Raw genomic sequence first — 11,735 nt, 5'->3', positions numbered from 1 at the left:
TCCAGTGAAAGACATTTCATGTAAGCTTTAAAAAAGTTGTTATTTGGAAATAAGCAGCAAAAGAATGATTAGACTATTGATCTGGGGAAATTTTTAAGCAGACTGAATCCAGATTGATTGCAAATAAAATTATGAATTAATTATAAGACGGTTTCCTGCAGTTTGTTTAAAATCTTATTTAAAGTATGCAAAGATTTTGAATTTAAGTGTAAGAAAACTTTCCTTAATGTAGGTTATGGATTAGAGAAAAATTTAAGAGGAGACCTTAAAAACTGTTTATGAGAGACAACCAGAAAGAACTAAAGGTTATAACTAAAGGAAATGGCCTATAGATAGTCTTCGACTTATAACCAAAACTGTACTAGAATTTATGTTGCTCAGCAAGGCAGTTGTTAAGTGAGTCATGCACAATTTTACAATGGTTATTAAGCAAATCACTGCAGTTGTTAAGTGACTCATGCGGTCTTTAAGTGAATCTGCCTTCTCTGTTGACTTTGCTTGTTTTGAAAGCCAGCTGGGAAGGAGATCAAATGGAGATCACATGACCTGGCACACTGCAACCATCATAAATGCCTGCCGACTGCCAAGCACCTGAATCGTGATCAGGTGACCACAGGGATGTTGCAATTGTCACATATGTGAGGACTGGTCATAAGTCACTTTTTCAGTATCATTGTTAACTTTATTTTTTTAATTTTTTTAATTTTTTGTAACTTTATTTTTTTTTGTAATGTTAGTAATTAAAAATAAATAAATAAAATAAATAAATAAAATAAAATAAAATAAATAAAAATAAATTAAAAAATAAAAAAAAATAAAAAAAATTTTTTTGTAACTTTAAACAGTTGTTAAACAAAGTGTTGTAAATTGAGGACTCCCTGTACCAATACAAAATGGAGAAAAGTATTTTAACAGTGGAAGAATTCAGGAATATTTGGCTATAATGTATAATGTAATGTAATATGAAGTTTTCATTTACTATAAAAGTGGGTTTAAAAGAGAAGATAGAAGAGGATACAATAGAGAATCAGGTTATTTTGAGTATGGATTTAAAATGGACAGGATACAATGATATTGACAAAGATGCTTTACAGGATTTACAAATGAAACCAGTTGATATTTTAAAGGTAAAGTTTCCCTGTCCAGTTGTGTCTGACTCTAGGATGTGGTGCTTATCTCATTTCTTGACTGAGGAAGCCAGCATTGTCCAAAGTCATTTTCCGTGGTCATGTAACCCAGAGGTGGGTTTCAGCAGGTTCTGACCAGTTCTGGAGAACCGGTAGTGGAAATTTTGAGTAGTTCGGAGAACCAGTAAATGCCACCTCTGACTGGCCCCGCCCCCATCTATTATCTGCCTCCCGAGTCTCAGCTGATTGGGAGGAAATGGGGATTTTGCAGGAACAGGAGCTCACCCCATTGCGCGGTGCTTGGGTTTCAAACCCGGACTGCCAGCTTTCCAGCTGATAAACTCAGCATCTTTAACTGCTGAGCCATTTAAAAGGGACACACAGGTAGTAAATCAGAAGAGTGACTTGGATATGTGGATTTCTACTCAGAAGTATAATTTAGATAACTTTCTTTTTTAGACTAACAAAAGAGCTCTGTTATACCTATGAAGGATTTTCTGAGAAAAGATAGAGAGAGAATGAAAAAATAATAATCTTATAGGGCACTAAAGGAATCAACATCAAGACTTTTAAATGCAAAAGTTAAAAAAAATTATGAAGTTGGCTTATTTGGCTAAGGTGTTTTTTTCTAGCAGCTTTAATGTTTTTTTAATGTTTTAATGTCATCAGGGCTGAATGATGAAGGTTGAAAAGATATGGGCAGAAGGTATTATTTTGTTGTATTTTCAGAGAAAGCAATAGATGAAGTATTTGAATTTAAGAAAAGTGTTAAACTTGTGAAACAGTTTCTGAGAGGAGATGAGGAGAAAATAATAAGAAATAGAAATTAATTTATGAAACATTATTTGATGGGATTAAATTTCAATATGTTGTTTCTGGTAACTCTTAATAGAATCTTTTCTGATTAACTATGAATCATGAGGCTTTACAATTGTTTATAGATATGATGTGATCTGTTAAGATGTGGGAAGAAAAGAATGGTTTTGTATTTTTAGCAGAATAAGAGTACAAGAGCAGAATAATACCAGAGTTGGAAGAGATCTTAGAGGTCTTCTAGTCCAACCCCCTGCTCAAGCAGGAGATCCTATACCCGTGATGGCAAACCTATGGCATGCATGCCACAGGTGGCATGTGTAGCTCAGTTCTGGAGCGCATGTGCGCACAGTCCAACTGGTTTTCGGGCCTTCTGGGCCCACCAGAAGTAGGGAAACAGGCTGTTTCCTGCCTCCAGAGGGCCTCCGGAGGGTGGGGAAGGCCGTTTTCGCCCTCCCCAAGCTCCTAGAAAGGCTCTGGAGCCTGGGGAGAGAGAAAAACAGGCATACCACATGCCATCGTATGTCAGGAGCAGGGGGGACTGGGGGGGTTGTGCACGCATGCGTGGTGGCTGGGCGCATAGAATTATGGGTGTGGCACACATGTGCGTGACCCCCCCTCCACCCCACGCTCCTGGCACGCAATGGCAAAAGGTTAGCCATCACTGTCCTATACCATTCCAGACAAGTGGCTGTCCAGTCTCTTCTTAAAAACCTCCAGTGATAAGCATCCACAACTTCTGAAGGCAAGACATTCCACTGGTTACTTGTTCTCACTGTCAGGACATTTCTAGGTTACTTGTCTCCTTGATTAGTTTCCATCCATTGCTTCTTGTCTTGCCTTCAGGTGCTTTAGAAAATAGATTACCCACTCTTCTTTGTGGCAGACCCTCAAATATGGGAGCACTGCAATCATGTCACCCTACTCCTTCTTTTCATTAGAGTAGACAAACCCAATTCCTATAACCATTGTTTGTATGTTTTAGCCTCCAGCACCTTAATCATTGTTACTCTTTTCTGCACTCAACATTTTTTTTTATAACTTGGTGACCAAAACAGGATAAGTGTGGTCTTACTAAGACTTTACAAAGCGGTACTAATATTTCATGCAATCTTGATTTTATGCCTGTTTATTTATTTATTTATTTATTTATTTATTTATTTATTTAATTTGATTTATATGCCGCCCTTCTCCGAAGACTCAGGGCGGCTTACAATGTGCTCAGCAATAGCCTTCATCCTTTTGTATATTTATACAAAGTCAGCTTATTGCCCCCACAAACTGGGTCCTCATTTCACCTACCTTAGAAAGGATGGAAGGCTGAGTCAACCTTGAGCCTTGGCGAGATTCGAACCCTGCAGTAATTGCAGGCAGCTGGTCTTAATGCCAGCTGTTGTGTTAATGCAACCTAGGATTGCATTGGCTTTTTTGGCTGCTGCCACACATTGTTGGAATAGAAAATGGTAAGTTACTGTATAAGGTAAATGAAAGAAATATGAAATTGATTTACTTGTTTAAGATATAGGTGTGGGTGTAGATAGAGAAAAAGATGAGATAGGGATGTAGAGATTCTAGTTGAAATATTAAGGAAGATAAGTTACTGAAATTGTTCGAACTTATCCTTAAGAAGGAGCCAGTCATTTCTTTATATATTTTTCCTTTTATGTATTGTTTTCTTCCTTTCCCGTTTTTCTTCTCTCTGCACATTTTTCCTGTTTGAATTTTTCTTAGTTTACATTAGTTTTTTTTAATCTTTATATTTGTAAACAATTAAAAATATTATTAGATATGCTGGGTTATAGTAACCTTCATTCTAAGCTCCCAACATAAGGACAGGAAAAGTTAGTGACTATGTGGCTAGTACTAGTATAGGTGAAAATTGATGATAGGTGTATAAATTCTTATATACAATTCATATCGGTTTATCTAATGAAACTGTATGGGAGGAGAACTAGAACCAAAGGACTTATTCATTTACACAGAACACATTTAAACTATGCATCTCTCTGGGTTGATGTCCATTGACGACTAAGCATATTCAGGAAAGTAAGATTATGGATGTCTGTTTGCCATGATAACTATATAAATTGTCTTGTATATTGTTTTTTCAGTGCTAGTGAGTGGTGAAAAAGAGCAAGCCAGTTGCTTTGCTCACAGGATTCCTAAAACCATCTGCTAGTAAGAACTGATTAACAATATTTGCTCTGATTCATCAGGTTTCTCCTTATCTTCTTAGGTTCATCTTTATAGCATATAACTTTCTGACTAGCATATTTGAATGGCTACTTTTTCCCTGACCATTTATTTCATTATACAGACCCTTCTTTTTTAGAACTTTATATCAGTTAAGATGAGCCCTGAAGAAGTTATTCAGCATTTCTTAGGAATTACATTTTTGGTACATCTTACATTTGCTCTGCATAAATTAAGATAAAAGCACAGGTATCTCTCCACATAGCTTCCACTAGAACCAGGAATTAAGTTCATTAGCTTTTGCTATGAACTTGCCTCCTGTCCAATAATGTCCTCATTCCGTGCCAGATATCCGTTCCGCAACTATGATTTTAAGCAGGGTCTAAGTAGGAGTAATAGTCACTCATCTAAGCTAATGAGGGGGGAAAAAACTGCAAAATAGCCAGGTTGTTATAGCACATGAGGCAGAAACCAGTAGCAGAGAATATACAAAAACTCAATAAAATAAAGATGAATTTCCTGACCTTTCCTGACCCCCAAAGCTACAGCACAAGGCACTGCCAATTGGCCCATCTAATGCTGATCCTTACTGTGAGCCAAGATCTTCAAGTTAAAAAGTTAGGAGAAATTTAGGGCAGCCTGATGAATGGTGATTTCTTTTTTTAAACTGGTAGAATGAGCTGAAACCAAACACTTAATGGAAGTGTGAAAAAGAGCTCCCATCTGAACCAAGGCACTGCATCAGATCCACACACATTTACTCGTGGAGTCCCAACCCAAACTCAACATTGCCGGGCGTAACTTCTCAGACAGTTTCCACATGACCAAGTCCAGTCTAATAGGAGAAAACGGACTTGTTATTGATGAAGGTGCTCTTGCAATGTTCTTTGTGGATTCTAGCAGCAGACAGGAGTGCAGGGCTGTTGGTGATTAAAAGGCAGCACAAACATCAGAGTGACTGCATAGCAAATGGCAATTCCTACGTTCATTGACATTCTATTTTTGCTTCTAGGAATGAGAAGAGGTGTTTTGGGAAACCATGTCCCTCTGTTGTTTAACTGGACTTGCCTTGGGAACTATGGACTTGGCTTTACAGTAGGAGAGGAGATCATTTGTTGATTGATTTGATTTGTTTGCTACCCATTTCGCTTTGAGGTGACTCTGGGCAGCTTAAGAAATAATGAAACTACAAACAATAAATATTCCTAATCTTCTTCTTCCTCCTAGCATATTCCCGCAGGTGCAGGGTCCACTTTTTGGATCATTGAACACCACTTTGCATGATCAGCTGCATCTCCAGGGTGCAGGTCTGCGGCTTGCATATTTTTGTTGATGGTGTCTTGCCATCTCTGTTTTGGATGCCCACAAGGTCACCAGCCATTGACTTCTAGTTGGTAGAAGTTGGTCTTGGCCATGGTGGAAGGTGCTGCTCTCTGGACATGTCCATACCAGCAGAGTCGGCCTTCTCTCATCTTCTCTATAATTGGTGCCACACCGAAATGTTGTCGAATGATGTCCTAATCCTATTCCTAATAACAGTAATAAATTACAATTAAATACGGGGGGAGGAAAGAAGCAGGATATGCACGGGGTGACAGGAAGGTGAGATTTTCTCTTAATCCATCAACCACCTTCAGTTTGATACTTGATTGGGACCATAAGCCAATTAATAGAGCCAGGTCTTCAGTTCCTTATGGAAGGTCAGACGTATGTCAGAGGATCTCACTTTAGGATTGGGGGGGGGGGGAGATAGGATATTCCAAAAGTTAGAAAAGGCTCTTCTCCTGGACCCCACCAGCCAAAGTTCTTTGACAGAACCTGCAACATGTGCCTTTTGCATCATGTTACTCAGCTCTGTCTCAGGGGAACAACAGGTATAAAATTGACCCTGGGATGAAAGTAAAAGAGGAAAGACTTCTCTGAATTTGAAAAGGGCAATTTTTTATTTGACTTGATTTGATTTGGTTATTTGGTTTGATTAGGTTTGAATGTGGATCACTCAGCACTTTTCCTCATATCAGCCTACGGAGCAATTTGCAACAATTATTGCTTCTGGATTTACTCACATCTGGCCATGTTTTAAATGTTATATTCTTAGGAGTCAGAGAAAGGAATAAAGGAACAACAGCTTTAGTGATGACAGACAGAGATTAGCTCAAAAGTTTAGTCATCTCTTGAATCATAATAGACTCTGCATTAAGGAAAACAAGAAGAAACACAAGAGTCAAGAGTTTCTGGACGAGGAACTTGTAACCCTACTAAAATTAATCTATCAAGGAGTACTTTCTTGTCTAATCTCAGGCTCTGAGGTTAGTTTAGAGGGTGCCAGCTTCATAATACCTTGCACATACATGAATAAAAGAATACTTCAAAAAAAAAAAAATCAGCAAGCAGAATGACTTCTTCCATTATGACAGGCAATAGCAATTAATTCTTTTGTCCCTGCATGCCTTTAACAGCAAAGATTCCCATAGAATAATACACTGGAGGCAAGAACATATTTTTCCCTGTTGGAATTTCTGTTTGGAATTTCCCCTTTTGGAATTTTTTCTATGATTTGTTATTCCTGTATCCAACCTCCAACCATAGGCTTGGTTCTGCTTGATATCCCTCTTGTTTCAGTTTTATAGGCTTGCAAACCTACTTATATTGTGAATGAGTTATGGCTGCTTTGGTGAATGACTCATTTGGCTGGGATTCATGCCACCCTCTGAGCATGATTTGCTTAACTCATGGTTTGTTGGATAAGGCACAAATGGCTGGGTTCACACATAACTCTAACCATCCAAACTTTGTTTGCAGTTCACAATAGCTGAATTCGGAAAATACCCTAAGCCAACATCATGGAAAGTGCATTACAGTTTGCAGCACTTTTCCATACAATGTGTAATTCGAACTCATTATTACAAGCTGTATGGATGGCTATTATTTTAGAAGCTTATAGGGAAGGAACAGGAGAAATTGATGGAGGGAAGGTCCATCACAGACTGCTGATCTTGAAGCTTCTGTATTATGCCCATGACTCCCAAGAGCATGTGACGAACAATGGCAGAGATTCCAGAAACATCTAGCTGGTCATGCAAGAAACAAAAGTACAAGCTAAAATGTGCCTTAGCCTAATTCAGCAAGTCTGCTCTGTTCAGATTCTGCTTAATGCGTTATAAAACATTGCAAAGTCATATTTTATGCATACCTCCTTAACTATCCTTGCATTGGCTGCAATTCTCCAAATGAAGCCTTCTTTTAAAGATTGAACTGCTTGAACAAGAATAGAAATTGATCTATTGACTCAACTCTTATATAAGCTTTATATTAGTGCTTCCTTTCAACTGATTTGCAAAATACTCACTGCAGAAACTACTGGCTTATCTAGAAAGCTGCAGCAATGAAAAAAAAAAGGGGGGGAGGTAACACACAGAGATGAATTTCATAGATCACTACTCTTGCTCTTTCCTCTCTGCTTCCACATGCGTTACTGTATTTTAAATGAAAACTCCCTGAGATTAAAGCTGCTGAAACATCCTGTAATCACTTTTTCTGCTGGATTTATTTAGCCTAGACATGTTCCTTTTGTGGAAAAGTAATAAACTTCCTCCCTCCCTCTCTTCTTCCCCTCTAGGAGATGGCGTAAGAAAAGGGGGTTGTTTCAGCTGCCAAATCAACATTTCAGAAGTAACAAACACCGTGGAATGAAGCTGAATGAACTGATTTGAGCATAGAGTAGGCTTGTTCTGGGTGAAGAAAAAAAAATTACCCTAGTGGTGTAAGCCAATTAAATAAACCTCTTTGTTTAGGAAAAGTCCTCATTCAGTAACTGCAACATCAACAGATAATTTGAAGATAGATGCCAACAAGTGATTCCTTCCAGATAAAGCTTTCATGCTATCTCAGATTAATCTTGTGTTCTTAAACCAAGACAATCCATCCATTCAGCTATTCGCCTTCACTAAGTAAATTATCCCACTTTTCATACAAAAGGTAACCCCTCCTTTGCAAAAAAAATTAATAATGTCCAAGTGGGGAAATTGCTCAAATTATCCTTGTGCCCATGAACCCAATATCTGGTCATTCGTTGCATGGTGAAGAATTATTGAATAAGATCCCTGGGTACTCAAAGTTGAATCTAACAAGTTGCAATTTTGTTAGATTCACAAGACCAGCTCATTGTATAAGACCATCCCTCAAATTTGAGGCTAATGAACATAGATTTTTGCCATTGCAAAACCATTGCAATGATCAGTAAATTCATTCAGTTGATCAATTAATTCGAACTCTGGGCTTTATATCTGAACAACACTGTATGTATTTGTGGGGGTAGGGGGAGGAGGAGGCCTTTACATCAGTGTCAACTTCTACAACTGCCTGGACAGGTCCTTGCAGTTTTCTTGCAAGATGTTCAGAAGTGTGGTTTGTCATTGCTTGTTTCCTAGGGCTATGAGAATGTGACTGGCACAAGGTCACCAAGCTGGTTTTCTATCTAAGGCAAAACTAGAACTCACAGTCTCCCAGTTTCTAGCCTGGTATCTTAACCACTGCACCAAACTGGCACTCTATTGTATGCTATTTATTTCAGTAAACTGAAATAAAACTTAAGAAGATGTCCCTTGCTTTCTGCCCAGTGACATACAAAAATAAAGAAAGGCAGGAGTGGAGAATCATCAAACTGTATCTGCAGTTCACTAGAACCTGATAAGGATAACTTTGTGTAGTTAGAAAAGTGTATCTTGGGTTTTGAGATCTTTATTCCTTTTTTGGGGGGGCGGGGTCATATACAAATACAGCAACACATTCCAAACAATGGTACTTGCCCAGTGAGTTGATAGTTATGCTTATAGCAAACCCATAGAAATTTATAAGACATAAATAGTATTGGTTTTCTCGTCTCCCTGATTTCAGTGGGTCTGCTCTAAGCACAATTAAAGCTGAATCCATTGCAGCCTACAGATAGCCGACTTACGATCACAATGGAGCCCAAAATTTCTGTTGTATTTGTGAAGTGAGTTGTCCATTTTACTGCCATTCTTGCCACAGTTGTTAAGTGAATCACTGCAGTTGATAAGTTAGTAGCCCAGTTGTTAAGTGAATCTGGTTTCCCCATTGACTTTGCTTGTCAGAAGGTCACAAAAGGTGACCACTGAAACTTGGGATACAGGAACAGTCATAAATACTGTGTTTCCCTGAAAATAAGACAGAGTCTTACATTAATTTTTGCTCCAAAAGACGCATTAGGGCTTATTTTCAGGTGGAGTCCTTTTTTGGGGGAAATGCATTACTAAATACATCCGTCTGGCTGATGATCTTAACTGGGGCTTATTTTTGGGGTAGGCTCTTTTACGAGCTTCCTGAAAAACCATGCTAGGGCTTATTTTCTGGCCGGGTCTTATTTTGGGGAAAACACAGTATGGATCAGCTGCCAAGCATCTGAGCTTTGCACACATAATTATGGGGATGCTATAATGGTGGTAACTATGAAAAATGGTCATAAGTCACTTTTTTCAGTGCTGTTATAACTTTGATTGGTCACTAAATGAACTGTTGTAAGTCCAGGACTACTTGAATTTCAAAAAGCCACTGTGTCTTTTGGCTTTCTTCAATAAGGTGGTATCATTCCTGCCTTCTACATCAGTGGTCCCCAACCCCCGGTCCGCGGACCGGTGCCGGGCCGTGGAGTACCTGGCACCGGGCCGCGCAGCGGCCGGGGGACATGAACGCTGCAGCGCAAAGGCTCCTGGGCCGTGCGCAAAAGCTCCTGGGCCGTGCGCAATGGGCCGTGCGCAAAAGCTCCTGGGCCGTGCCCCCACCCCTGCGTGCGCTCAGCGGGCCGCGGCGATAAAAAGGTTGGGGACCACTGTTCTACATTATACTGCAGAAAAGATTGCATGTGTAATCTCTCAAAATTCCTTTCATATATATCTATATATCAGAAAATATCAGAAGATATACCCCTTCTCCTTTTTTGAGTAACATTGCCCCTGGGAGAAGCAACATTCAGCCTTCAATACTAAAATATAGTAAATTTGTTTGTTGATCTGAACAGTCATGTACTTGTGAAAAGGAACTGTCTGGCACTCAAAGGGCTAACAATAACATAAGTTTCATAGGCTGCCATCAACTACAACAGTTGGGAGAAAAAAACACACCCTGAGAGAACACACACACATTCATTGTAGGGCAAGTAGCAAAAGAAGAACATGAAGTAGATAAAATCCTTCTCAATAGTGGGCATTCACCAAATATTAGGGCAGCTTAATGAAGCACCAATCAGAACATGTCTTGGAAGGGAAGTGCCCAGTGGTGGGATTAAATTGCTGACTGGCTGGCCCCGCCCTGCCCCTTCCAGGAGTCCCCACGCGCCTGTTTTGGCTCCCAGGAGGCTGCAGGGAGGCCTGCTTAGGCCCAAAATGAGGCTCAGGGGGAGGCGGTGTGGCCCCCTGCACCCTGTTTTTGCTCCCAGGAGGCTAGAGGCCTGCTAGGCCCAAAATGGGGCACGGGGGTCTGTGGCGCTCCCAGCCTGTGCCCTGTTTTTGGTCCCAGGAGCTGCAGGGAGGCATACTAGGCCCAAAATGGGGCGGGGGGGGGGGCTCAGCCCATTTTTGCTCCCAGGGTGGTGCAGGAGGCCAAGTGCTGCCTGTCACAGACCCTGGGCATGCCCACCCAGCTGATCATTAGGGCAGAGAACTGGTTATTAAATTATTTGAATCCAACCACTGGAAGTGCCAAATCAAAGAGCTGTCCTGGATCAACGCTGAAGACTTGAGAAGGCTTGCTAGTTCAATCAAGGTGATAAAAGTGCCTTCTGTGCACATGAACACATGCACCAAAAGACTTTGTTTCTTCAGACCGAAGCAGTCCGTCAAAGCGCAGAGCCCCACCTTACCGTTTTCAAAATGGAACAACTCCTTTTTTTCCCCCTTTTGCCTAAGGAAAGCACCACCTGGAAGCAGATCACCACCAGACTGGCCTAAAACTGAAGCAACATTTTGAACCAGATGATGGCCAAATTGCACTCCCCTATATATATATAAAAAAACACCAGTCATTTTTGCAACGAGCTGCTGATAAACCCATGCAGTGTGATAAATCTCTTTGGTTCTAGAAAAACAATATTAAACTTGATTTTTTAACTCAGCCCTTTTGTGAGGAGCCTCACCAGGCTCAAGGTTGACTCAGCCTTCCATCCGTTCTAAAGTAGATTAAATGAGGACCCAGTTTGTGGGGGCAATAAGCTGACTTTGTATAAATATACAAAAGTACAAAGGCTATTGCTTAACGCATTGTAAGCCACCCTGAGTCTCAGGAGAAGGGCGGCATATAAATCAAATAAAAAAAAGTCTTATCTTATTCTTTTCAAGGACAGCTGCCTCAAGGAAGGAAAAAGGGAAGCTGTGGCAGTAGATAATCTGACCTTGAACTTGGAAATCCAGATTCAAACACCCACTGGCGCTGTGTGTGTGTGTGTGTGTGTGTGTGTGTGTGAGTGAGTGAGTGAGTGAGTGAGTGAGTGAGAGAGAGAGAGAGAGAGAGAGAGAGAGCTCAGTACAATCAGAGTTCATTTGTGGCGTTCACTAGGTAAGTATTTGCTTATGGAAAGGTGTTACAAGC

At 40.1% G+C, this 11,735-nt stretch overlaps 1 long non-coding RNA gene across 1 annotated transcript; it reads left to right on the top strand.

The window, feature by feature from the left end:
* The first annotated feature begins 1,381 nt into the window (after positions 1-1,381).
* LOC117671462 (uncharacterized) lies at positions 1,382-8,398 on the top strand. Its single transcript, XR_004592894.3, has 2 exons — positions 1,382-1,511; positions 7,753-8,398. It is a non-coding gene; the product is annotated as an uncharacterized LOC117671462 (long non-coding RNA).
* Positions 8,399-11,735: the final 3,337 nt, after the last annotated feature.

This window comes from Pantherophis guttatus, chromosome 1, assembly GCF_059756535.1.
Source record: "Pantherophis guttatus breed Tessera chromosome 1, ASM5975653v1, whole genome shotgun sequence".
Classification (NCBI taxonomy): Eukaryota; Metazoa; Chordata; class Lepidosauria; order Squamata; family Colubridae; genus Pantherophis; species Pantherophis guttatus.
This window is presented reverse-complemented; position numbering and strand designations above follow the sequence as displayed.